Source organism: Ceratotherium simum, chromosome 18 (genome assembly GCF_057802395.1).
Source record: "Ceratotherium simum simum isolate JZ-2026a chromosome 18, ASM5780239v1, whole genome shotgun sequence".
Lineage (NCBI taxonomy): Eukaryota > Metazoa > Chordata > Mammalia > Perissodactyla > Rhinocerotidae > Ceratotherium > Ceratotherium simum.
The window spans coordinates 52784190-52812102 of NC_141917.1; the positions used below are offsets into that span (position 1 = coordinate 52784190).

Below are 27913 nucleotides of genomic sequence, written 5' to 3' on the forward strand. Positions count from 1 at the left end.
CACGTGTTATCAACCTAATTTTCCTGATGAGGAAACTGCAGCTCAGGGACGTTAAGTAACTAGTCTAAGGTCATATAACAAAATCATGGCAGATCCATGCCCAAGTCTTTAGACACCTAGATCTCTATTCTTTCCACCCTCCCAAGCCAACATCAGTGCTCTCCATGGTGCGAATGATCTTGCAGGTTTTCTCAGAGAATGTTCCAGAGCTGAAATTAAACTTCAATTGAAGTGACTCCCTGTCCCTCTCAGCTTTGTTAGCCAGTGGCATAAACCAAGCAGACACGTTTGTGCTGATGGTTGTCTGGGAAGTGTCCTTGGGATGGTTCCCTGGGCAGTGCTCCACGGGGCCGCATCCCCTGTGCGTGCAGAGTGGCTTCCTTCCATTGGAAGTCCACGCAACAGAACCTTTTCAGTTTTGATTTCCTCTGTACTGGTTTAAACCCTCCTTCTAAGAAATATTGTGGGGGTGAAGGAAGCTCAGACGAGGGTGAAATTAGATGAGGAGCCCAGTGTGGATGAGAGTTCTGCCTTATGTCCCATACCTGGCAGTGCTGGTGATGCCCTCTGTGTACAGTCCTTGCTTTTTCCAAATGGCTCCCCCAGGACAGTCTGTGAGGTGGTGTGAATGAGGATTTGTGAGGTGGTGTGAACAAGGCCGAGAAGGTTCAGGCCTAGGGGCAATCAGACACACAGCTGCTGGTCCTCTGATATTTTATAACCCGAAGAGGTACTTTTATCATTATTTTTATCATTTCTTCTAGCTATTCTTTTATAAATCTGCTTTAAATCACTTCAATCAGCAATTCTCCCTATTCTTTACCCATATGGGACTTCACTTTTTCTTTTTTAAGGTTGCACCTTATACCTGTTTTGTAGATTTAATTATATTTTCAAGGATCAAGAGAAAATTGTCTGAATTCTTTAGAGTCCAAAATTATAAAGTTGTAAGGAAGTGCTTTGATGCTCTTTGAGTACATTGGGTATTAATATGAGAGGAGGGAGGAAGTTAGTAATCTGGCTGCTAAGGTAACTTTTTCCTGATTTGGAACAAGTAACAGGAATCAGTACTCTTTTCATGCAGTTTCTGGGGACATAGAGTGGTGTGACATAACTTGTACATTTCTATTCATTTTTAGTTTAACTGAAAAAGAGCAAAGATTAGTGAATTAAAATAATAGAAATCTTCTGACATCAGCAAATTTGTTCTCAGAAAGCTAAACCAGGGGAGAAATCAAGCTATCAACAACTTTTCATTTTTAACTTTCTCTTTCTAGTTTTCGGTATCGTTTTACAAAGTTAAGTAGATCCTTGAATCAGTTAGGAATGGCTTTTGACTGCTACTAATAGAGACTCAAAATAACAGCGGCTTTAACAAAATAGGGCTCTTTTTATTCCTTTCGTGTAAAACAGAAGCAAGCAGTCCAGGACTAGTACAGCGGCTCCACAGTCATTAGTAATCCAGGCTCCTTCTGTCTTGTTTTTCCCTCCATCCTTAGTGCGTGCCTTCTATGTTCGAGGTCATCTTACTGTCAAGAGATGGTTGCTGTAGCTCCATCCATCACTTCTGCCTTGCAGACATCTGGAAGAAAAAAAGGAGATGGGTAAAGGCGCCTGCGTCCCAGTTGAGTCAACTTCTTTTGAAGAGCTTTCCTTGAAACGTTCCCAAATAACTTCCGCTTAAATCTTGTTGGCCACCTGTATCTATAAGGGAGGTTCAGAAATGTGGTTTTTCAGCTGGGCAATGTGTCTAACCGTGTAGGTGTCTGTTACTAAGGAAGAAGGGAGAAGGTGGTTGGGTGGGCAAGTAGCAGCCTCTGCTGCAGTAGCTGTGGTTCTGCTTCCCTCTCTAGGCAGGCCCACCGTTTGGGTGTCATGGTGAGGCAGAGGGAATGATCCCAGCAACAAGCTACCTTGATGGGCCCCGAGGCTGAGAGAGAGCTCACCTGTCTGGGTCACATGGACAGGGTAAGGTGAGAAAGGGTCTCACCCCAGGTCTGTCTGACCTCGAAGAGCCTGAACTTTGAACCAGGATGTTAGGCTGCTACAGACTAGGTTGACAAAGGAGGGGCAAAGAAGGGGGAAAGGTAGAGAAGAGAAAAGAGGTGATGGATTTTTTTTTAAAGGTTTGGGGAAGCTCAGCACAATGTCATAAAAATAGGAGCCATCTGTATCTTGCTTCTTTCACTTAAAATAACACTTTGGAGATTCATCCATGTTGTTGCATGTATCAGTAGTTACTTTTTTATGGCTGAATAGTATTCCAATATATAGATGTACCACAATTATTCTATCTCCCAGATGATATTCACTTAATTTTTTTCCAGTTTTTGACAATTATAAATAAAGATGCTATAAACATTTGTTTATAGTTTTTTGTGTGAATCTGTATTTTAATTTCCTTTGGATAAATACCTAGGAATGGGTTTGCTGTGTTGTATGGGAAACATATATTTGACTTTCTAAGAAATTACTGAAGAGGTTTCCAAAATGCCCATACCACTTTTTATGCTCATGGGCAACGTGTGAGAGTTCCAGGGGCTCTCATCCTCGCCAGCTCTTGCTAATACCAGTTCTTTATTTGTTTACATTCTTATAAGTGTGCTGTGGTATCTCAATGTGATCATAAGGTACATTTCCCTAGTGACCAATGGTTTTGAGAGTCTTTTTATGTGTTTATTTGCCATCTGTATGTCTTTGATGAAATGTCTCTTCAATCTTTTGCCCATTTTTAATTCAGGTAGTTTGTTTTCTTATTATTAAGTTATAAGAGTTCTTTATATATTCTGCATACCAGTCCATTACCAGATACACGTTTTGTGCATATTTCCTCATGGTATGCGGCTTCTCTTTTCATTGTCACAACTGTCTTTTCTGCAGCAAAAACATCTAATTTTGGTGAAGTGCAGTTTATCAATTTCTTCTTTTGTGGTTCACGCTTTTTGCGTCCTATCAAAGAAATCTTTGTCTAACCCAGTGTCTCAAAGATTTTCTCTGTTGTTTTCTTCTAGAAATTTTATAGAATTGGGGTTATACCCTTAGGTCTATGATCTATTTAGAGTCAATTTTTGTGTGTGGCATGAGGTATGGGTTGAGGTTCACTTTTTGCATATGGCTGTCTAAAATTTCCAGCCTCTTTTGTTGAAAATTCTTTCTCCTTACTTTGGCACCTTTGTTAAAAATCAATTGACCATATATGTGTGGGTCTATTTCTGGACTCTATTCTGTTCCCTTGCATGGGTTTATCCTTTCATCAGTACCAGACTGTCTTGATCATCGTAACTTTATAGGAAGTCTTGAAATTAGAGGTGACATTTAGAAAACACGCGCCCGCGCGCGTACGCACACACACACACACACTATATTGGTCTAACCCTTATAATTTCCTAAGTGAGAAGAGCGCTAGGAGCATCTTTTGTTCTAATATTTGGTCTTTGATCCTGGTTCCTGGCCCAAGCCCCTAAATCCCTTGGAATTTCCTGGGTGATGGGAGTGTGTTTTGTTCTAATGAGATGTCTCTGCATGGGCTCCTGGATGGCTCCTGGATGGGAGCTGGTCACAAGAAAGACAAGATGATTAGAACTTGGAATTTTTAGCTCCACTCCCCATTCTCAAGAAAAGAGAGAGACATTGGAAATGATCGATCATGCCTACTTGATGAAGCCTCCACAAAAATCCAAAAAGTAGGGGGTTCTGAGAGATTCCCAGTTGGTGAACATGTACAGGTGCTGAGAGAGTGACACACCTGGAGAGGGCATGGAAGCTCTGTGCCCCTTCCTGCATACCTTGCCCTATGTCTCTTTTCCATCTGGATGTTCTTTTGTATTGTTTATCAAATCATTTTATAATAAACTGGTTAATGTGTTTCCATAAGTTTTGTGAGCCATTCTAGTAAATGATTGAACCCAAGGAAGAAGTCGTGGGAACTCCGATTTACAGCTGCTCGGTCAGCAGGACAGGTGACAACCTGGGACTTGCGATTGGCATCTGAAGTATGTGGGGGTGCAGTCTTGTGGGACTGGACCCTTAACCTGTGGGAGCTGACGCTATTTCCAGGTAGATAGTGACAGAACTGAGTTAAATTGTAGGACACCCAGCTAGTGTTGCAGAGAATTGCTTGGTGTGGGGAAAAACCCCACACATCTGCTGTCGGAAGTGTTGTGAGTGTGGTAGTCGTGTGAGAGTAAAGGAGACACACAGGAGGAGAAGTGAGGTTTTCTAAACCGCCACCTTTCCTTTTATTTTTCAAAAGTGTTTTGGCTATTTCAGGTCTTTGCTTTTCTATATAACTTTTAGAATCAGCTTGTCAATTTCTTCAAAAAAAACTTTTGAAATTTTCATTGGGTTTGCAATGAATTTGTACCTTAATTTGGAGAGAATTGGCATCTTAACTATTGAGTCTTTCAATTTCTGAATATGTTTTAGCTCTCTATTTATTCAGGTCTTCTTGTAAATCTACTTAAAAAGTTTCAACTTATAATTGCTCATTTTTTGTATATAGAAATTACAGTTTTTTGTTTTTTGTTTTTTTTTAATATTGGTATTGTATCCTGGGCCTTACTAAATTCACTTATTAGTTCTGGTAGCCCATTTTGTTTTTTGCAAATTCTTTAAGATTTTCTATGTAGGTAACCATATTTTCTGGATACAGAGGCAATTTTATTTCTTCCATTCCAATCTGGATGCCTTTTATTTCTTTTGTTGCCTTATTGCAGTGGCTAGGACCTCTAGTAAGATGTTGAATAGGAATGATAAGACTGGACCTTCTTGCTTTGTTCCCAATCTTAGTTAAAAAGCAGTCATTCTTTCGGCAGTAAGTATGCTACTAGCTGTAGGTTTTCCATGATATCCTTTATCAGTTTGAGGAAGTTCTTTTCAATTCTTAGTTTGCTGGAAATTTCTATCAAGAACAGATGTTGAATTTTATCAATTCGATTTCTGCGTCTGTTGAGATGATGATAAGGGTTTTCTTCCTTAGTCTGCTGATATGATTGATTTTCAAATCAATTTGAACCAAATTTTCCTTCCTGGGATAAATCCCACGTGGTGATAATATATTATTCTATTCATATATTGCTAGTTCAATTTGTTCATGTTTTATTAAGGATTTTTGCATCTCTGTTCCTGAAGGATATTGGTCTCTCGTTTTCTTATCAAATATGTTTTTGGTTCTGATATGAGAGTAATGCTATTTCCCACTCTCCCATGCCTACATTATTAATTCTACTTATTTCTGAAGTATTCTCTTACTTCTGTGTTTTATTTTATTCCCCATTCCTTTTAATCTTTACATGTGTCACAAGGACCACCTTCACCAAGTTGACCTTTCTGCATATAAGCCTTCTTCTCTAATATGAATATTAAATATACACCACAAACATGATAAAAATATGAACTATCATCTATCCTCCTATTAATCAGCCCTAATTTCCCTAAAAATGTCACTATCAAATGGAGAGAATTGTGTGGAGGGAAGAGGGTGCTTGTGTAAGAATTTAGGATTTCAGTCCTTGTTTTGCTTCTGCCTTCCTATTTGCCACCATTTATTGGATGAATTCTATGTTCTAGAAACTGTGTTTAAATATACGTTGTACACTTTGCCTCTCGTTCTTTCTTAAACTATCCATACAAGGAATTCGTATTTTTCCATTTCATAGGTGAGGAAATCAAGGTTTAGAGGAATTAACTAGCCTGTCTAAGATAACGCTCTCAGCAGGGATTTGAAGCAAGCTTGCTCCGTCCATTATGTCAAGCTGCCTCCATGCCAGCTTCAGCCTTCTGAAACATAGGGAGCAGCTTCACGCATCCCTGCTGGCTTCTGACCTCACTGTTCTCTCCATGCGGCAAGCCTGGGGAGAAGCCTGTCCCAAATTTCCTTACAGTGTCTTCTTGATGGTGCTCAGTGACATGGAAGAAGTTCCCGGTATATGCCAAGTTGTAAAGCAGATGGCAGAATTCTCCCCTTTTTGTACCTGTCTCCTCTTTTAGACCCAGGAGGTGAAGCTCCCTTCCAGTGGAGGGGAAATACCTGTGAGCTGGTAGCGCTTATAGATAAGAAACCTGTGGAGTACCCGGCAGAGGACACACCCCACCCCCCCCATTACACACACACACACACACACACACTCTTTAGGTCATATTAGGGACACAGAACCAAGGGCAGGACTTGCGGGAGAGGGAAGAATGAAGTAGCTATAAGGGACACAGCAGCTCCATGGGTGGAAAATAGGTTGGTGAGGGGCTACGTCTGAGAGACAGGAGCATTCAGGTGTCTCCTTCTCTTAAGCCTCTTTTATGCAGGATGTGTAGCCCAGAGGCCGGGATCCTGGAGCGTCTTTCTGGGCACTCTGAGACGTGTCTACTGTGCTCCCTTCCATAAGGGAAATTAATGGAGCCCTAACAGGCAGAAGGCATCTCGTGGGAGAAGGACAGACTTTAGGAAACAGTGGCTATGGAGAGGGGCATCTGTTGGGGTTTGAAAAGCAGAGGAAGTGGAACTCAAGGAGACTTCCCCATTTCTCCACTACCCAGTTCCTGCACTTCGTTCTGAAAAGCTGACTTAGTAATGTCCGTGTGGCTTGTTCATCTCAGACCTGGGAAAGCCTAGAGATAATATGGCTTCCTCTTCCTAAGGCCCATCCCTGTTGACCGCTTCCAATTGTATTTCCGTAGCCCCTCCTACCCTGCTGGTCTGGAGCCACCCAGGGCACTGATTCCTTTCTTCTCCGCTCTTCCTGCCTGGGAAGTGCCCATTGTGCAATCCCTCCTCATTACCCACTGCTCTTGAGGAAATGAGGCCCTACGTCCTCAGTACTGGCCCTCTGATGCCTTGCAGCCTTCCCTCTGATCATAATTTCATCTCTGCCATGTTTCATCCCAGTACATCCTAACTGCTAAGATTTTAGTTGCTGAAAATTGTTGGAGCTCAAGATACTAGGGTGGCCAGACCCAGCCCCCCTCCTTATTTCTTCAGTGGGAAAAAAGAACTATTTTCTGATCATATGAAAATGTGAAAATAAAGAAAAGCATTAGGGAAATAAAAGTGACCCGTAACATACCACCTAAAGATAACTACCACAAATATTTTGTTGCATTTCCTTGTTTCTTATTCTTAAAAATGCATTCTACAATCAAGGTTTGTAGCTTGTTTTGTCACTTAATATTTTATCAACAGTATTTTTCTGTCTTTAAATATTGTTTGAAGATAAATTATTAATGGCTACAGAATATTCTATTGTATGGATGCAAAATGATTTAATCAGTCCTCCGTTGTTGGACATTGGATTGTGTGTAGGATAGATTCCTAGAGTTGAGATTTTTGGGAAAATTGGGATATTTTAAACACTTCTCATATAAATTGCCAAATTCCTTTACAGAGAGGTTTTCCCAGTGTACTCATAGCAGAGCTGCCTGGGAACGAGCATCCTACCACATCAGCAAAGTATTCGGTTCTATTCTTACCTTTGCCGATTACACAGGTAATAAAGAGCAATTCCTTGAATCAATCAATTCATTAATCAACCAATGAGCGTTTATGAGGCTCAGCTCTGCCACTTGCTATTTGTGTGACCTTTGGCATCTGGTCCCTTTTTCTATAATGACAAAAGAGGAAATTTAATAGTACTTCCAATAAAATGGGTACAATCATAATAGCTTTTTTGCTTTCATTTCAAGGTAACTTTTTTTATTTTTGGTGAGGAAGATTGGCCCTGAACTAACGTCTGTGCCCATCTTCCTCTATTTTGTATGTGGGACACCACCACAGAGTGGCTTGATGACCCGTGTAGGTCTGCGCCCAGGATCTGAACCCACAAACCTGGGCCGCCTAAACGGAGTGTGCTGAAATCCTGCCTAAACGGAGTGTGCTGAAATCAACCGCTACGCCACCCGGCCAGCCCCTCAAGGTACTTTTGATGATTAAATGAAATAAGAAATGTAAAAGTATTTTATAAACCATAAAGGACCATTCAAGCATATTGAGACTTGCTGCATGATCAGTAATCTTCTAGGCCCTTTGTAGGGGGAGGGATATAAGGAATATATGAAACGTAATTCTTATTACTGAAGAACTTTCAAAGTTGGTGCTAGTCAACATGTGGGATCATTACAGCAACCATGTGTCCAAGATTTCCTGGAACTGTCCTCCTGCCCCCTGCAAGTTCCGTGTGTCAGACATGGTGTCTCAATTTTTGGTTCAGAAATATATTAATCATAGACATAATGCATGTTTTACGGGAAAGTTCATAAGCCTCATTGAGACTAACAGGCTTCAGGATTATTTCGGTAATAATGTTAATTTTTTTAGTTTTGAAAGATGCAAAAGTTTAGTTGTGTGAACGTATTACTTCTTTTGCTTTTGGTGAGCCTGAAACATAGGTGTTTGTGTGTGTACGTGTGTGTGTGTGTGTGTAAATGTATGTCTGCTTATATGTTTTTAATTGGTAAAAATGCTCTCTCTCCTTTCAGGAATAGTATTCATATGATCAGTGTCATTTTTCCCTCCTTTGATACAAAGTTGATTTTGAATCAACTCTACACAAAGGGGTGCCTTGTCTCAAATGTTTTCTTTTTTTTTTTAACTTTCCGGAAACTTGATCCAGCCAAGTAAGAATCTTCAATCTTAGCCAAAAGTCTGTTCCCAAATTGATATTATCCTATAGTCTAATCCCCAAAGAAATAGTTTTTGCTAAAGATAAATGTTCTGTGAAAGAAAGCATTTTCATAAAGAAAATATGAAGATACTGTTTCCGTGATATTACTGAGCTGGGCAGCGTGTTCAGCCTGCGGATGTCCACACGAGCAGGGATACTGAACGGGGAACCCGTGTTCCTCTTCCTGTTTACTGCATCAGCTTCAATCCTGTGCTTTCTCTGATGCAGAACCACAGGATTAATTGATCTTGATAGGGACTGTGTGCACTGTGTCTTCTCATACATAGAATTTTAAATTAGTGAATCATTAAACACCTCCTACCTGTGTGTCAACTTCTCCTGGTCGTTTCTGAAGTAAACAACAAGCAGAAACCTCCTACCTTGCGTTTCGAGCGCCTGTTGATCTGACTCCACACCCGACATAAACATAAAATCAAACACAGGAGTTTCTAGCCTCAGGGACTCCCACCTGGATCTGAGGCCTCCCTGGATGGGGATTCTGGAGATTGGATGGGGAGGCTGATGGAATAGGGGCTCTTCCCCATCCCTGCTCCCTTCCCTTCTTTTATCCCCCTCCTCTTCTGCCACGTAGAGGCCCTCTGCATCCTTCCCTAGGGAACCTGAGGATCCCAGGATAGGCCAGTGTTGAAGGACAGACACTCCCCTTCCCCACCATGCAAACCTGCACCCTCCTCCAACTCTGCCCCAAGGCCAGGTGGGAGTAGTGGATCCAGATGATCTAAATACAGAAAAAAGGTTTTCGACAGATAATACTGAGTAAGTAACTCAAGGAGTACGCAAATTAACAAACAATGCCCCGGTTACGCCTAATCATTCCTGCTCTGGTGCTGGAAGTGGGGAGAACAGAGAAAAGTGTGAATCAAGATCTGGTGGTCTGTGAGCACTCCATCATTGCCGGGTCCTGACATTCTCCTACCTGGATACTCTTTTGGGTGAACACGATATCAAGGAAAGAAATGAGACCAAAGTGCCCCAGCCTGTGCACAGAGGCCCTTCATGAAAGGATTCTCAGCTGAGGTGTGGGAGGAGGGCAGCAGAACCTGCAGGAGGCTTTGTGAACTTGACACTCTTAGAATTTCTGCTACAGTGGCCTACAACCCCCTTATTGAAAATCATGGCCCTAGTGATCCACGGATTTGATAGAAAAGTATCATATCCTTTAGGTGGAGTGGCGGTGGAGAACAACGTTGCTGGTGGACTTTGTAATGCTAGGGGTCTAGATTAGCTTGTCCTCTCTATGTGCCAGAGAACAAGCTTCAACCAGAGAAGCAGAACCGGTGGGAGATAGATAAATCCTACAAGGATTTGACTTAAATGATTGTGGAAGTTGAAATCCACGGGCAGACAGTCTGGGAAGGAAGACCAAGAGCAGGTTGGAACCCCACAGCACAGGCAGAAGCTGTTACTCACAGGTAGGCAAGGAGGGTCGTTCCAGTGAAGGGAGAGCAATTGTAGACCTAGATGCTACCTGGAGTATGACTTGGGGAATAGCCAAACCTTCTTTAAGGGCTTCCACTGATTCAGTCAGGCCTACCAAGATAATCTTACTTAAAGTCAACTGATTAAGGTCTTTGGTTAGATCCCCCAAAATCCTTTCATAGCAGTGCCTAGATTAGTGAGTGATTGAATAAGTGGGAGAAGGTGTGTATTTGCTACAAAATGCCTGCTGCCCTCCCTTCTGCCCTGTTGTTTAGCCAATTTGAAATATCAAAAAACCATCACACCCTTCCTTCCCTTCCTCCCTCCCTCCCTTCCTTCCTTTTTAAAGAGATTCAAAACTTTTTTTATTTGATACTTGGAATTCAAGCATTTCCAAGCTGAAGATTGGATATTTAGAATGCTTTTTGTTGGAAAAATTCATGCTTGAAACTAGAACTGCATCATTGTGTGTCCTCTGTTTGTGAGTGTTCCTTTGGCCTTTTCTCTCCATTTCAAGATGCCTGTTCATCCTCAGACTCACAGCACTGGCTGCTCTATGCACTACCCCCATCCCCAAATCATTCCAGGCTGGGCTGTCAAGTACAGGAGCGTGGTAAGGAAAGATTTATGTAGCTGGAGAAGCAACCACCAAGCACTCAGAAGAATGACTTTAATATGGAAATCTCTCCCCTCGCCAAATCTGTGCACATGGAGCAGCCACAACAAACTGGGCTATAAACAATGCCAATTGTGCTGACTTCACAGCGCACACAGATGCAGCAGCTCTTCAGATTCATTTTAACAAAGGGATGAATTGAACTTGTTGTTGGCAAACAATCCTGCATTATCTTCCCTCTCTCCCGCAAATGGGGCAACATTCTCTGAGCTGGGCGAAGCATTGAACACTTGGGTGCAAAGCCCTGGGGGATAGTCAGCAGATAAATGCCAACTACCCCAAGATCCAGACTTGCTTGACACTCGATCTGAACATTATAAGAGAGAGGCAGTATTAAAACCTTCAATCCAAGTAATTTTCATCTTGGGAAGGTCCTTTTACCAACAAGGCAAGTCCAGGGTTCTGCCCTGTGGAGTGTGTGGAATGTCTGACATTACTCAGCCCAGTGCCACAACCTGGGAGGCCATTTGCCTCTTTTTCCCTCCTCAGTGTTTAGCTGATGTAATTACACGTTTGTGTGATTACAGTCTATTTACCATGAGATAATAGGGGGGCCCAAGCAATTTGAGTGCGGGAGCTGAAAATGCACAGATCATTTACTTTAACGGCTGCACAACCCTGGAAATGATCAGAGGGGTCAGAATCTCTTGACAGAGTAGTTTATCTCAGGCCTCAGCATTCAAGAGCGACATGGCCTCTGGGTTCTTTGCCTTGATGAAGGGAATCTTTAATGGAGAAAACAGGCCTCTTTTCTCTTGTCCTGGGAAGAGGCGCTCAGAATGCTCCCTGTTCTTCATTCTTTCCCTCTTGTGATCTTAGAGAGAGATGGGCAACTTTTCTGTAAAGAGCCAGATAGTAAACATCTTAGGCTTTGTGGGCCATGAGGTCTCTTGCAACTATTCAGCTCTGCCATGTGGCATAAAACTCAGCCACAGACAACACATAAGTGAACAAATGGGGCCATGTTCCAGTAACACTTCATTTATGGACACTGAAACTTTTCATGTCATTTTTTGTTCTAAAATATTCTTCTTTGATTTAAAAATGTAAAAGCTATTCTTAGTTACCAAAACAGGCAGAGGCAGGATTTGACTGTGCACCTGGTTTTAGAGCATCTCAGGGTGCCACTGGGAATTTGGAAGGGGAGGCACATAAGAGGTCGACATTTGGTCAGAAGCCCTAGACCCGGCCTGTGGTACCTCAGCCTTGGTTATCTCATCTGCTCTCTGGAACCACCCTTATCTCCCTAGCATCCTGATGTAGGAATGAACTAATGATGGAAAAGTCCTCAAAGAACCATGAATTCAAGTTCAAACATCTTTTCTATTTCTACTTCCATTTTTCTCATATCCATTATTGTTTTGAAACATTTTCTTCCTTCTTAGCCACCTGTACTGAGAGTCTTGTTGGTTTTGAAGATTGTAGTAATTTCACTGAGACAAGCTTGTCACTTAGATTTCGAAGTGTGAAAAGTCATTGAGCTTCAACATGCTGATGGGCCAGTTGAGGTTTTGCTGGCACTATTTCAGCCCGACTGAGCTCCCAGCGGGTCCCACTTAAAAGCTCTGTCTTGTCCATTTCTCTGTTCTTGTCTCTGCTTAGAAGAAAACCATTTCTCGGACGTCTTTTCATTCTCAATGTGATATATTGCCTTTGTGGAGCTTTAAATGAAAAAAATCTTTTGAACACCCTTGTGTCAGACATGATTCTATACTTGAAAATATAATAAGCTCTTTAGATAACATTCCTCGTGAGAATTTAACCACAACTTGTGATTTTTGTTGTCTTTAGGTCTGAACAACTTTTAAGATGCTTTTAATTTTGCACCTCTGCTCAGAGTATTTCGGGCCCATAACCTCAAATAAAAAACCAATATATAGGGATAAGAAAAAGTGAGAGTGCGTCACAAAGGGCCCCCTCTTGCCTTTGTCTGCATTGATTCTGTCCTTACAAGGGAGCTGGGAGATAAGCTTACAACACTTTGTCATCCCGTTGACAGAGAATAGGACTGCACCAACACTGGCTCCTTCTTGATTTTCTTTGGCAAAGGAAGACAGAGGCAATAGTTTTGCCCTTTTTAATGCATTGAGGTTTGGAAAGCATTTCGAAGTACAATTTATAGTAAATTAGATTGAAAATCATAGTGTCATTCTTCACTCAGACGACACATGGCCTCTGAAAATGCTCAAAAGCTTTATCAGCCACACGCAAAAGTGTAACAAGCAAGCCAGACCTTATCCCTCAGCCCGTCCTGCTTGGACACACAGCAGGGCCCAGGGCCGAGCTGACCCACCTGTGGGCCAGGGAGCAGTCAATGGCCTCAAATGGAGTCCAGCCCTGAGCTATCCTAGCTGTGAATCATTGTTACCCGTTCAGGGTCACTCTCGACACAAGGGAAGCAGCTTTTCTGTGCTCCACCTACTCACAGGTAGGGGGAGAGACCCTTCAGTGCAGCAAAGTTTTTCCCATCTCAATGGGAGGGAGTATTGATGGGGTTCAGGCTTCCATAACAGTGACTAAGAATTTGCTCTTCTTCAATTCCATCTTCACCTGCAAATGTGGCATGATGTCTCCTGCCAACACCGCCTGACACAGAGGGACTTGGTGGCACAGGGACTGAAGCCCTAGGCACACGCTCCTGTTCTTTCTCTCTCACCACCTACTGTCCCTACCTGTAAGAGTCAGTGATGATTTTTTTTTGCCTCTGCCCCATCTCTCCCTAACACGTGCACACACATGCATGAACACACACACGCACACACGCACACGATTTCATAATTTCCCATGCAAGACCAAGGGCCAGGCGTGGTGCTCATCTACACACTACACAAAGCGTGACCACACCTAGATGGGCAGGTGACAGAAAGGCGACCTTCCATATAGGAAGATGGAGTGCACTCTCAGCCCCAGGCGCCTGTTCCTTCCATTTGCTGGCCAAACAAATACTAACAGAGATGGTTTACATTTCTGTTCCCTATCTTGCCTCCCATCAAGAAACAGAATGATTGGTTCCATGTGAGACACAAAGAGCATTCATTTATTATATCAAGTATGGATTGAGTGATTACTACAGGCCAGGCACTGAGCTAGAGATAAGGGATAGAGTGATGAGAAAAAGATGATATGCTACTAACTAGGTGTGTCACTAATTATTTGTGTGACTTCGGGCAAGTCACTGAACTTCTCGGGGACTGGACTGAATCTCTAGTATTGGTTTTTTCTCTGATAGTCTAAGAATTCAACAGAAATGGGGAAGGGAGTTAACTTTGGTGTCAGTGACAGAAACGACTCCTGAAAGGATGTTCTGTTTGGTGACAATACTATTCAGAGGAAGAATAAGAAAACAGTAAATAAGACAACATCTACCTGGACACGAGGAGAAAGCAGCTCATTTCAGGGGGGTTAACTGGAAGCAGAAGTCCCCTTCAAAAGGGGATCATCTGCTCCTTTGAATGTAAGGGGCTCTTCTATCCAGTAGGTCATCTACAGAAGAAGGGGGAGGAGGAAGAAGTTCTCTTTGGCTGGTTGTTGCCTTGGTCTTCTGCCCCTCTCTTGAATAGAACAAGGGATCCAAGTTGCTTTCAGCAGATGGGTGCTCCTTGAGTTTTGAGGATTTAGAATGTAAGTGGAGTGGAGGAGGAAAAGCGAAAGCCCTGAAGCCACTAAGAGCGGCCTCGCATCACACTCTTTAACGTCTTGGTGTGTCTCTGTTTCCTCATTTTTACAAAGGGGGCTGATAGAATTCTTCACTTAATGATTTATATTTTTCAAAGGAGCCTCATATGCATGCGTATTTCACTCCACCAGGGATGTAGATGGAAAGGAAGTCAGGCGCTAATTTGCACCCATCCCTTGATAACGGTCTGTCCCGTGAACAGCCCATTTATGAGAAGCTTTTGGATTAGGGCCCTAGTCTATCTAGGGTGACTTTTGAATTGATCTTTTAGGAGCCCTTCAACCTTGAGGTCTCTTGTACTTACAGCAGTTATAAAGGTGGTCATTATAAATATCGTTGGTCATACTCAATGCAACATCCCAACTCTTTGGAATTGGACTTATCTCTAAGGAACGTGTCACTCTATTTCTCACTCCTGGCACAACAAGCTCTTGGAAGCATTAAACATGACTGAGACAGGCACGGGGGGTTCTAGATGCATTGAGCTAGTACTTCCCAGGAGGTTAGCTTTGTAGATAAAGCACCCACTGCGTAAGTGGTTAATTCTTCCATCTAGTTGTCTCTAACCGTTCAGGATAAACTTAAGGATGAAATAGCAATTTCTTTATTCTCCATCCCAATAGAATTTTGAAAGATTCTTGCTGTATAGTGTAGTGAAAGCCCTTATTAGCAATGCAAGCACTTCAGAGGGGATGAGTGACTCATACAAGGTCCAGAAATAGTACTGAGGAAAATTGCTTTTATGTAATTTTTTCTCAGAATGTCACACTGTGAATATTTATCGTCTCAGCAGAAATATGTGGGAAAGATGGCATCTTCTTGGGTCTGCAGGGATGCTCCAGCTCCCAGAGCCATGTCACGCCTCCCAGGCCCCCAGGAGCCATCAGCAACTTGAGGGCAGCTGTTGAGGCACAACAGGGGAGTGAGCAAGTGAAGGGAAGTCTGACAAGTGACTTCTCTCTTCAAGTTCAATAGTATTGCATTCAGCACCTGTGCCCCAGAGAGGTGACACTTTGGTTGATTTTTTGTTAGTTTTGTTTTCCTTCCAAATATAGACACTTAAAAATATTTTAAAAAATTGTGGTGAAATATGCATAACATAAAACATCATTTTTACCATTTTTAAGTGTCTAGTTCAATGATATTAGGTACATTCACAATGTTGTGCAACCATCACCGCCATCCATCTCCAGAACTTTTTTACTTCCCACACTGACACCTTGTATCCATTACACAGTAACTCCTCATTCCCCCTACCCCCAGCCCCTGGCCACCACCATTCTACTTTCTGTCTCTAGGTAACTCACATAAGTGGAATCATACAATATTTGTCCTTTTGTGACTGGCTTATTTCACTTAGCAGAATGTCTTCAAGATTCATTTATGTTGTAGCATATCAGAACTTCATTCCTTTTTGTGAGTGAATAATATCCATTGCATGTATACACCACATTTTGCTTATCCACTCATTCATCGACGGACATTTGGATTGCTTCCACCTTTTGGCTATTGTGATTAATGCTGCTATGAACATGGATGTACAAATATCTGTTCGAGTCTCTGCTTTCGGTTCTTTTGAATTCCAGAAGTGGAATTGCCAAAAGTGGACTCAAAAATGAAAAGGGAAGTAGATCACACAATTTATGTGGTATCAAAACACTGGAAGAGAAGGGGCAGAGGTAAATGGTCCCGGATTCGGAGCCTAGTGGGACTGGTGGAGGCGGTCTCCCAAGCAGGGTGGGGAACACAAGAGAGGCGGGCTTGATCTTAAAGATGGTCAAGCTGTTGGTGAGTTGAGGATTAGATGTCGAAACACTCCTTGGTGAGGTTGTAGCTAGCTTAGAGCGAGCTCCAGAGAGCTAAGCCAGGGCCAGTACCTCCAGGAGTCATTTTAAAGCACACAACCAGGTGACCATGTAGGGGAACCACGCCAGCTTGTCTCCTCTCTCCTGCTGGTGAGGCCCTGCCACAGACAGCTCTGTCCCTTGCCCGGCAATGGTCCAGCACTAGGATGTCTGCCGGTTCTCCCATGTGAGAAATGGGGATGATCCCAGAGTGTTCTGGGCTTGAAGCTGTTCTGGGGTAGTAAGGATGGGTGCATTTCCTGCAGCTTCCTGGATTCAATCAGCCCCTGGGAGCCAAATTAGACCCTGGAGTTTAACACATGGCTCCTAAGGAGTCCCCAAAAGATGGCTCTGCTGTGTGCACCCTCCTTGCTGTGAAAGCCTTTCGGTGAGAGGGCAGATGAAATGGGCAAAAGCTTTCAAGTCATGCAAAGGCTTAGAATGGTCACCATTGGTGGCCTAGAATGATCTGACCTGGCACCAAGACCTCCTCTCATTGGGACAGGTCCAGCTAGTGCCCCAAGGACCTGCATTCTTGTTCTGTGCTGCCTTTCCGTTAGATCGTGACTACAGCATCCCAGATAATGACCAATCTTGGAAAGATTAACATTCTACATACTTGGTTAAAAAAAAAATTATGCAACTAGTGTTCTACTTTTTCCTAGAATCTGTGTTTCTCTAAGGACTAGTTCTTGCTCTTGCAAAGTGAAGGGAGAAAGGGATCCAAAAAGTATTGGTCCACAGTAACTTTCAATCAGGCCCCCTAGCCAAGTGATAAAGATATATTTATTACATGCTCCGAAGTTCTGGGAGAGCCCACCTAAATCCCTACTTTACTGCCTAAGGGGCCCTTCCCAGTAAAATAGCTTACTCTTCAGGCCTGGGTTTCAAGAGGATTCATTAGTCAGTGGTGTGAAGTGGTGGTGGCGGGGTGGGGGGGGGCAGGGATGCTTCGCCCCATGACAACTTGGAAGGTTTGATGTTGATTTGGAAAGAACGGCAGCCCGTGTTCTGAATAGAGAGAGGGAAAAGGGGACAGAGTTCTCAGCTGAACACTAATGAGAATAAGATGAAACTGCTTCAAAAAGATGTCCAGCCAGCAGTAGACGAGTACATTTGTGCATGCAGCAGACGATTCGAGCACGGTCATATGGGGAGCAGGCTGACAGGGATAAATGGGATGCTCACTTTAAGAGGATCCAGACAGCTCTCATTAGAATGTTCTTTTCCCAGAATTAAAAAAAAAGAATCTGTATATAAAACAAGGATGCTCTTATTTAATTGTCTGGATCCCTTACATTTTGCCCTGTGGCCCCTTTTAGAGTTGAGTGGCAGCAGAAGATGCTGATTTTTATGTAAGTTATCTTGGGGCTGAGATATAAACAAGAAGGATAGAAATTTCTTCTAATGATTCACAAAGCAGTGGAAAGAATTCTGCTTTAGGAATCGAGGGAAATGGAACCAGCTTTGGCTCTGCTGCACCTTTGGCTATTCAAAACTAGAGATATTATTTTACCCATTGGGCCCTCTGCTTCCTCATTTTATGATTGGGTAGGAGTGAGTCGGAGGTGGCTGGGTTAGAGGGCTTTTGTTCATGATCCAGAGGGCTTCAGAGATCTTGTGAACCCTCCAAAATAGTTTGTGATGTGCTATATCTTTGTGTAAATGGGCATTTTTCCGGAGAGAAGGTTCATTGCTTTTGTCACGTTCCCTAAAGTGGTCCACGGCTTCCCAAATGTTAAGAACTCCTGAACTACATGTACCATTACATATCTTCATGCTGTTGCACATCTGTGATTCTAAGATGATTCTGGTTTATTCTAAGAGGGGGCTGTGATGGTGTTTTCCCTAAATCTGTTATGTTTTCATTGTAACGTAAGAACAGTTGCAGGTATGTGCTCTGGCCCACTCCTGTTTCCTGGTCTTGGCTGGGCTTTCTGGGGAAAACCAATTAAGGAGTAGGAAATATGAGTCTTTACTCTGTGTAATCTTCCCAGGTGCTGAATGTGCCTTTTTATGCCCCAACCCCTACCCCACGGGCTTAGACAGCCCTGTTGTGAAGCCCAGGCAGGTTTCTGCTCTCCTCCCTTTGCTGCTGGGTCCCTTTCACCTCTCTCTAGCCTCCACCCAAACGTACCCATTCTACATCCCCGTCTTCAAACAGTTGACTGTAATTGAAAAGCTAAATGAGGAGTGATCTTTGGGCAGGTAACGTTTTAATACCCCCAGGATACCCTCTGCCTCTGGTAAAGGAACATACACTGCTAAATTATTAACCTCTGTACATGCAGGAGGAGATGGAGATGGGGGGATGTGTTCTTTTTGGAGGGGAGATTTCCTGGGGTAGATTTTCCTACTGGGTGAACTTGCTGGGAACTCCCACAGAAGTGGCACATCAGACCATTCTGCCCACCAGCATTTTAAAAAACAAAATGAAATCAAATGATCCTCTGTTTGCCATACACAAAATTCACTGTTTCAAAACACTTTCAACGTGATTTTTTTGTTCCTTTAGATTTTTTTCCCCAAGGATTTTGCCCCGCCCAGCAGGGGATTACTGAATATTCTGAGAACTGTGCCTTCTGCCCTGAGTGTGACCTTCGCAGTGCAAGGCCATGACCCACGGACAGTCACAGACAGAGCATGGGCTTCTCAATAGGAGTAGGGCGTGTGGTGTGGGGTGGGGAGAGAGTTGTGCTGTATTACCAACCGCTGTTCATTAGATGTGATTAACAGCTTTACTTTCCTTGAATTGTGGGAAAACCGTTTCCCTGAACTGGCACCTGGGATTGTCCAATTCTAAGGCACAGGGCAAAATGAGTTGACCAAGAAGTTGCTAGGGCATGGCTGCTAAAGGTTGGCTGGTGTCCGCTCTGGACAAGTCGCTAAAGCCTGAGTGGGGGTGCAGTAGAGAGACCTTCCTGTGTTCTCCTTCAAGCACTCTGAGTTTGTTTTCGGAAGATAAAACATTCAATTTAAGCCAATTGAAGTTCTGAAAACATTGGGATTTCTGTTTTTTTTTTTTTTTTTTTTTTTTTTTTTACTGAGAGCTCTTCTTTATCTAAGACATATCAAATATACAATTTTTTAAAAAAGGAGTTATTTTATGGATACAAATTCATAGATTCAATTTTACACTTCTTATCCTTAATTTCAGCACATCAACATGAATGCATATGACCCTACAATTTAGTTCACTGTCTTTGCAGGATGAATTTCGAGGATTTTTGAAAGCAAGGACAGTTCATCATGTCCCTTCCACTGTGTGATTCTCTTTTACCAGCTTTTGTATTTTCTCTAGAATATTTTAAGAAAGAAAATGTATAGAGACATTTCTATTCACATCACATGTTGTCAAAGCCGTCTTGTGGGATGAAGTTGAACTCTTGAACAGTGGCCCTTTGATAGCTCAAAATTTGGTGTTCAGCAATTACTGCTTTTTGAGAACTCCAAGTACACCCAGCATTGCAGTTTTTAAAACAATCGTCTCTTTTCTCTGATTTCTCATCTCACTTGGCTCCCACAGAGACATGAGACAGGCCCTCTGTTTCTGTTTAAGTAGAACAACTGACATTTATGGCCCAGCTGGAAGTACAGAGGCGGATTGGCTGATCCAGGCTTTCATTTTTTTTTTTTTTTCCAGCTGAAAATGTGATATGGGTTTGTTATATGTTTGTTTAATCTTAATTCAGGCTCCTCTATAATAATCCTGGTGGGAGAAAGAAAGCAAAGTTTTAACATGTGTATTGAACTTGGAATAAGAAACTTTAATCCTTAGAAAAGTGGTATTGTAAATTGCAGATTGCAATTAATCACAATATATCCAGACAGTGGCAGGAACATTTTATTTCCCATTTTAATATTCAGTTTACAAAATCATGCATTAAAGTGACCTTTTGAATGCACGTTTTCCCTACGTTTTCTTTAGGCCTATATTTATTTTATTTGACTGAAACCCTAGTGGCCCATATGAAGTAAACCAGATGTTTTCCATTTACAGAAGGTGCACCTGATCGTCAGAGTCTGAGCAGGTTTGCTGCTGGCCAGCTGTTTGCTCACACTCTCAGCATCGGTATATATTTTAACTGCAGAGAACAAATAAAAGGCTCCATTTATTGGGCACTTACGTGCTGGGCCCCGCACTACATGCCTTAGGTTCATTAGCTGATTTATTACTTCCCTGATCTTCTGAGGCAGGTCTTCTTACTGGCCCACTACTTTATCGAAGAGACAATGGAGGATCAGAGAAGATAAACAACTTTTCCAAAGTCACAGAGATAGAAATTAGAAAGCAAAACTGGGGTGTCTGACTACAAAGCATTCTGTATCACTTTGACCCAAATGTCAGTTGGGCCCTGCTGCCACTTCAGATGTGAATAAACAAGATGGCCTTGAAACTCACTCCCATCCAAAAGTGTGAAGAAAAGTTCACTAGCATTTTGTCAGTTCCCAGGGATGTATCTTCTTTTCAGGAGAGGTAGTTAAGCTTAGTGATTGAGAGCATGGGCTCTGGAGCACTGCGCCTCACCTTCCTCATGTAACATGGAGATAAGAGTAGTTCCTACTTCAGAGGGTGGTTGTGAGGAGTAAACTAGTTCATCCATGACAGCACATGGCAACGCTCACAGACCATCCCTGATGATCACCGTGGATGCTATTTCTGGACCCAGGCTCCTGCTTCTGCTAAATAAATTCAGTTTATGGAGGGTCTCATCTTGGGTAGCTGGGTCCCACCCCCGTGCCAACACTGACATAAAACTCAGTCCTTTTGATTTCCATAAAAACTACCCTTATTTCTCCAGGCCTCTGTGTGTGTGTTTTGTAGGTTTTACCAAGGGTTTGAGGGAATTAGGAGCAAATTTACATCTTCACCTCTCAGAAAGGCACATCACCTCAGCTGAGAATTGGATGCACTTTTTCTTCAAAGTCCACATTGTTCACGGTGTATCCATTGTTGCCTTGTCTCCTGCTAACCCCTGTCCTCACAGCCTCACACTCTACCTTATTAAGATGTTTTCATCAAGAAACAGTTTCCTAAAGAGAATCCTGGATCTGGCTGTTAAGGTAATTTCTTTGTTTAACTCTGACACTGATTTCAAGGAAGAGAAGCCTTTTCTGTTGTTATTGGTCCCCCTTTTTCATCTCTCCTTCCCTCCCCCACTTCTTTCCTCCCTTCCTTCCTTGTTCCAAAACATAAGACAAGTGCCATATTAACTAGATGGGTATTTTCTAATATCAAGATTAATATGTGTCTTGAAATGTTATTTTGTCCCTTTCTAGTACTATTGAATTTTCAGAGAATCCTTCCTTTTTCTTCCAGTTACCTCTTGGAATAGTTCATTGATCACATTTACCTCCTAGTTCTCTCACAGACTGAGCGTGGAGCCCCTGGGGAGTCATCATCTGATAGCAAGTTGTTCCCCTCAGCAGAATCTGCTTAGAGTGCCTGTCGCCCAAGGTGCCATCTCCCGTCCTGGCTCTGTGGCTGCTGGAGCAGGACAGCTGGTTGGTGTCAGGATGCATCTCTAGACTGCCTCCCTCCCCTCATGGGAGGAGCTCACTCCCTCGAGGAAGAGAAGCAGGGAACAAGCAAAAATGTGGCAAGTGGCTAGAGGAGAGGAGAGCCTGGGCAAAAACGAGAGGAGCTGGCTAAAGCTGGGCTGTCCCAGCAGAGGAAGACTGGTTAATATAAAATGCACGTGAGTGTGCACACACACACAATTACTTATGAATTATTTTTCTAATTGTATAATTAATGCATATAAAATAATTTTGGTTAGAAAATTTGGAAAATATGGGAAAACTCAAAGCAGATAAATAAAAATATCTATAATTTCACCATCCAGAGAAATCACTGCTAAAATACTGCTATGTTTCTCTCCAGTTGTCTTTCCATGACTATACACATTCATATATAACATATATTTTAGACCAGAAATGATCATATACTTGCCCATTATTATTTTTTTTTTTTTGGTGAGAAAGATTAGCCCTGAGCTAACCTCTGTTGGCAATCCTCCTCTTTTTCCTGAGGAAGATTGGCCCTGAGCTAACATCTGCATCCATCTTCCTCTGTTTTATATGTGGGATGCCTGCCACAGCATGGCTTGATAAGCGGTGCATAGGTCCCCGCCCGGGATCTGAACCTGCGAACCCTGGGCCACCAAAGCGCAGCGTGTGAACTTAACCACTATGCCACCGGGCTGGCCCCTACCTGGCCTCTATTTAGGCCAAAGTAGAATAAATATGTTTTTTGTCTGACACAGGGAACTTATTTGCTGCCGTTCTCTGATGTTTACAATGTTCTCGGAGCCTGTGCTCCTTTCCAGTAAGCTCACCAGTTACTTTAATCTGCTCAGGTCAGTCATGTGCATCTCAGCATTTGCATTTGCTTACTCTCTTTCAGGATGTTTTCTCTACCCTTTAGCTAAGTCTAAATAGCCTCAATTCTCTACCTCAGCGAGCCCCATCTGGAGCTTCACAGACGGGAATGCCCGTTTGCAGAAGTTTTTACACATGGATGAGCTGCAGGCGGCACCTTCTGTTCCTTCACAGCTGCCTATGAGATGTACCATTTCAACATTCAAACGCAAAGCAGTATAATATTAGGCTTGGATGTATAAGCCTAGGTTCAGGTCCGTTTCTTTAGCCACAGTTTTATCATCTGCAAAATGGGATATTAAAAGTGAGCAGTTGACTCAGGATTATTGTAAAGATTCAGTGAGATAACTCGGGAAATGTGCTCAGCCCAGTGCACACGATATGGAGAGTACTCAGTTTATGAATATAGTAGTTCGCCAACTGCAAGACTGTAGAACGAAGTAATATGCAGTGTTCAAGTGATAGTTTCCCAAGGTGAGCCATACAAGATGGAACTTTCCTGCAAAGAATCACTGACATGGAGGGTGAGTTGAAATGGAAGTGATAGAGCAATACACTAGTAGCAACAGCTGCTGCTGGAGGACTTCCTCCATTCCAAGCCCTTCACAGGGTTTTGTGTAATTTTCACCGCAATCTTTTGAAGTGGATACCACCACTTTGTCAGAATATTTGAAATCCCAAAAGCAAGCTGGCTTAAATGATAAGAAAATGCATTCTCTCTCACAACAGGAAGTCAGGAATTAGAGCAGTCTGCAGAGTTGGTTGATTCAGCGATCCAAAATGTCAAGTGCAACTCTGACTTGTTCTCTCTCATTTGCCATCCATGACATTGGCTTCACTCTCAAGCCAGAAGCAAGATGGTGGCAGTAGTTCCAGACCTCACAGCCCAACACAGCGAAGTCCAGAGTGAGATCATCTCTGTGTGTGGCACTCTCTTAGAAGTGACAGAACTTTCCCCGAATGTCTGCAGTAGATATTTGTTTACATTTTATTATTCAGAATTTTGTCTGTTTCTATACCAATCATTGGAAAAGCAAACATAATTACTCTTCAATCAATCAAATCCACTCTTGGAGTTAAGGATGGATCAGCTGTCCTGAAGCTTGTGTCTGCATGAGAGGAGGTGGATACCTGGAAAAACTGGGGTCTTGTTAAGAAGGAAGAATGGATGCAGGGTTGGCACCCAATAGCATCAAATTAAAGGATCATCCCTATTTTTCAGATGAGTAATCTGGCAATTAAAAAGCTTAAGTAAAGTGTCTGATGTCCTGTGGCTAGCATAGGGGACAGAGACAAAATTGTAATCCGTGGTTCTTTTGACTTCAATTACACATCGCTAAAACAGATAAATATATAGCTGTCCTGTGTCTTTTGCAAATACTCAGACCGTGAGAGTACATTTAAAGTTAAGATTCTTTTAGGAGATTGTAAAAGCTTATGGACCTACTGAAGCCTGACACTTAGCAATGTGGAATGCAGAGAAGGCTGTGTGTAGCCAGCGTGATCTGTCACAGAGCCAGAAATGGGGTGGTGCCTCTTGAGAAACAGTGGAGGTGAAAAGGCTAATCCTTCAATGGTGACAGGTCGTACAAAGAACATGTGTAGTCCTGTGCCAGAGTCTAAGCTGTTGAAAGGGTAGTGAGACAGAAAGTAGTGTCCCTGTTATACGTCAATGAGGTTTCCAATGCCACCTTTCAGGCTCTATATTCTTCACAGATGTTTACTTAACTGTTCATCATGAGATCAAATAGAGGTAAACACTCTTCTCGTCAATATACACAGTGAAAAGGAGAGTCTTGAGGAGTCAAAGTTTAGCTGAGTTCTTCCCCGACCAGGTGCTCTAGCCACACTCTTGTCTCTCTGACACCTCCATCAGCTGCCCTCTCTTTGTGTGCCTATGGATTCATCCTTGACTTTCCCCTCACTTTACGTGCTCTCCTTGACTCTGTCTTCAAAGATAGCCTGAATGCCAGTGATGTTTAAGTCTATGTTTCAGACTCCCACCTTTTGCTTACACTCCAGGACTTGGTCCCAACTACCGATGGGACACCTTCATCTGATCGCCTCAGAAGCTCCTCAAACTCATCATGTCCAAATAAATTTGTATCCATCCCTACCTCCACCAAAATCCAAATAGGAACATTTGTTTCTATTCCATATTCTTTCAAATCAAGCACCACCATCCAGCTGGTAGTGCAAGATGGAGTCTTTGGGATCATTTTGACTCCTAACTCTTAATTGACCTCTAAGTGGTCACCATGTCCTGATATTTCTACTTCTCCTACACAACCATCTTCATCTTTCCATCCCTGGTGACTCTGTCCTAGTTCAGGCTTTCATCCTTTTACGCTCGGGCTATTGCAGTAGTCTTTGCCTATTTTCCCGCCTTCTAGCTGTCTCCCCACCAAACCCATCCTCCACATTGCCACGGAAGGCATCTTTCTGAAACACAGACAGTCACACCACTTCACTCAGTAAACTGTTGATAGAGCCCCCAATGTCTACAGGATAAAGTTCATCCTCTTCAGAATATCATATAAAGCCCTTCACAGTCTCGTCCCATTTGCCCCTGGAAGCCTTTCTTATCCCCTAGAGAACCAATACTTATCTTTCAAGACGCGGCACACATTGTCTTTCTGGGTTCCCCAGGCAGAGTCAATCTGTGCTCTGCTAACACTTTGAACACACTCTTACAGCAGTGCCTGTAGCCTTACATTGTAATGCATCTTTTCTTTTTAGGCTGTGGCCACTCTAAACTGTGAGGATCATGGTTTTCTTTATTTGTAGCTCCCATTTAGCTACTAGGGTCTGGAAGATAAGTGTTGTTGGAAATGAAATAACTTCTTTCAGCTATGTATCTATGTATGGTGAATGTTCATGGTTAACTACTAAACTAACTAATGCCTGTGTTTCAGTTATTCTTGACTTTTTTTTTAAACCCTCACACCATTCACAGAGGCAACACACATCCCTTATAACAGCTCTCATTTCGGGTAGCGATTCTTAAACAACAAGGTAGATGGCGGTGCCTTTTTGTCTTCCCTCCTTCCTCCCAGTTCCTCAAAAATCACTGCTCTATCCCATTATAGATGTGTTTGAAATCATGAGAGCTGTCACTTTCAAGTCTGTGCTATTTGCCAGGCCTTGTTCCTCATAGCTGTGCATGTATTAACTCATTTATTTTAAATATTTCAACAACTCAATGATCTTGGTACTATTGTCTCCCCAATTTACAAATAAGAAAACTGAAGCACAGAGAGGTTGTGTGACTTACCCAAGATCACACCCTTCAATAAGGGATGGATCAGGGAGAGAACCTAGGCTGTCCTGTTCCAGCGTCAATGGTCTTGACCACAAATGGCCTTGGAACCACTAGATGGCCTCGTTTTCATCTTATAGTCACAGTTAATCATTTGTTTTTACAAAAGCTGTTACGCCTCAATTAAAATCATGCGTGGTCAGAAGCAAATCCGAATATGTTTGAATTTCCTGCTCTGGCATCTCCTGGCTGGACTCAGTTCTTTTTTTTTTTTTTTTTTTTGTGAGGAAGATCAGCTCTGAGCTAACATCCATGCTAATCCTCCTCCTTTTGCTGGGGAAGACTGGCTCTGAGGTAACATCTATTGTCAGTCCTCCTCTTTTTTCCCCAAAGCCCCAGTAGATAGTTGTATGTCATAGTTGCACATCCTTCTAGTTGCTGTATGTGGGATGCGGCCTCAGCGTGGCTGGAGAAGCGGTGTGTTGGTGCGCGCTCAGATCCGAACCCGGGCCCAGTAGCAGAGCGCGCGCACTTAACCGCTAAGCCACAGGGCTGGCCCTGGACTCAATTCTAATCAACACATTCTTTTACTGATGCTTGGAATCAAGACCTTTCATCTCACACTCACCTAAGTTAACAGATGATTATTCCTCACGAAGATGGGTAATTTGCTAAAGTGTTTTCTCCATCGTGCATTTTAGATCTTTTTCTCTTTTACCCTCATAATAATACACCCATCTTTGTCCTACTTACCCTGATAAATAACAGAGAATATTGCTACAGACTGGAAATTCACCCACTTGGACCTTGAGGAAAATGAATACACCTCCAATTGGCAGCCATTAAAGGAGGAGGGCTCTATTCTGCTAGAATTTGAACCCATGGTTCCAGGGAGACTGATCATTTCAAACCCTCAAACTGAAAATCACTAGACTTTCTGCTCTGTGCGTGTATATGGGGTGGGAGGTGGGGACGAGTAGCGTAGAAAGAAAGGGATAAAATCAAGTCTACTTTCAACATCAGGGTTAACCATCATTTTGCTTGCACTTTGGAGAGAAGAAGGATCCTGTCCAAATACAGTACAAGCGGCCCTACTCTCTGTCTCTCTCTGTCTGTGTCTCTCTCTTCTCTTCCTTCCTCTCTCTCCTCTCTCCGCTTTCTTCCTCTTTCCTTCCTTCCTTCTGTCTTTTCATATGTAATTAGCCCACTGTTCTTTCCCTGTCAGTGTGGTTGAACCATCAGTTTGCTGTTCCTTGGCATTTGTTCTGGGTCATTTTGTGCTTTAGTGTGGTCTCTCCTCACCTAGAAGGCCTGCCCCTCGTCTCTGCATCTGCTTGTTTTCTTGGCACACAACCCACTTAAGATACAGTGCTCTATATGGAACGTGCTCTAAACAGGGGCTTGGGATCAGGCTCCCTCTGTGGGTGGGGAAGTCCTGTTTCTCGGGTCAGCCCTCCATGGCTCCCTGTCTATATGGGGGTGACCACACCCTTTCTTGTTTTGTGGGTTTGCATTTTTGCCCCTAATCAAGTGTCCCTACTTAAAACCAGAGACATTATGTGAGGGCTGCTCCTGAGAAGTAGGAGAAGACACGGGGTTGGAAGAAGTCATTAGTCCGTAGGGCTGGACCATCCTTAGGCCAGATGTGTTCAGATTGCATGAGATAAGCCCCATGGAGCACTTAGAAGAGAGTCTGGCACACCGAGGCACTAACCAATGAACTTTCTCTTCTTTTACTTGCTTCCTAACTTATTTTCTCCATGAACACTTAGGACCGGCTCAGGCTTCCCTGGTGGAAGGAGTGCTTTGGGGTGGCATAGGGAAGGAGATAGATTACAAAATGTGTCGACTCACACTCACTAGAATCCGTTTGGTGATATAATATTGTTTACTAGATTCTACGCTGGCAAGTTCTCATTTTACTATGCAGCATGATTGATATTGGGATATTTAAGTCTCATCTCTCTGTGCAAGGCAGCAAGACAG

General features: G+C 42.9%; 2 long non-coding RNA genes across 2 annotated transcripts in view; one reads left to right on the top strand and one right to left on the bottom strand.

Annotated features, from left to right (window-relative positions):
* Window positions 1-1386: 1386 nt before the first annotated feature.
* Window positions 1387-9200, bottom strand: LOC147914643 (uncharacterized). Its single transcript, XR_015555061.1, has 3 exons — window positions 9032-9200; window positions 7462-7592; window positions 1387-1582 (listed from the first exon to the last, which is right to left on the bottom strand). It is a non-coding gene; the product is annotated as an uncharacterized LOC147914643 (long non-coding RNA).
* LOC147914644 (uncharacterized) overlaps window positions 7783-27913 on the top strand; it is a 71674-nt gene continuing 51543 nt past the window's right edge. Inside the window, exon 1 of the long non-coding RNA XR_015555060.1 lies at window positions 7783-7904. This is a non-coding gene — a long non-coding RNA (uncharacterized LOC147914644). The remainder of the gene's footprint in view (window positions 7905-27913) is intronic.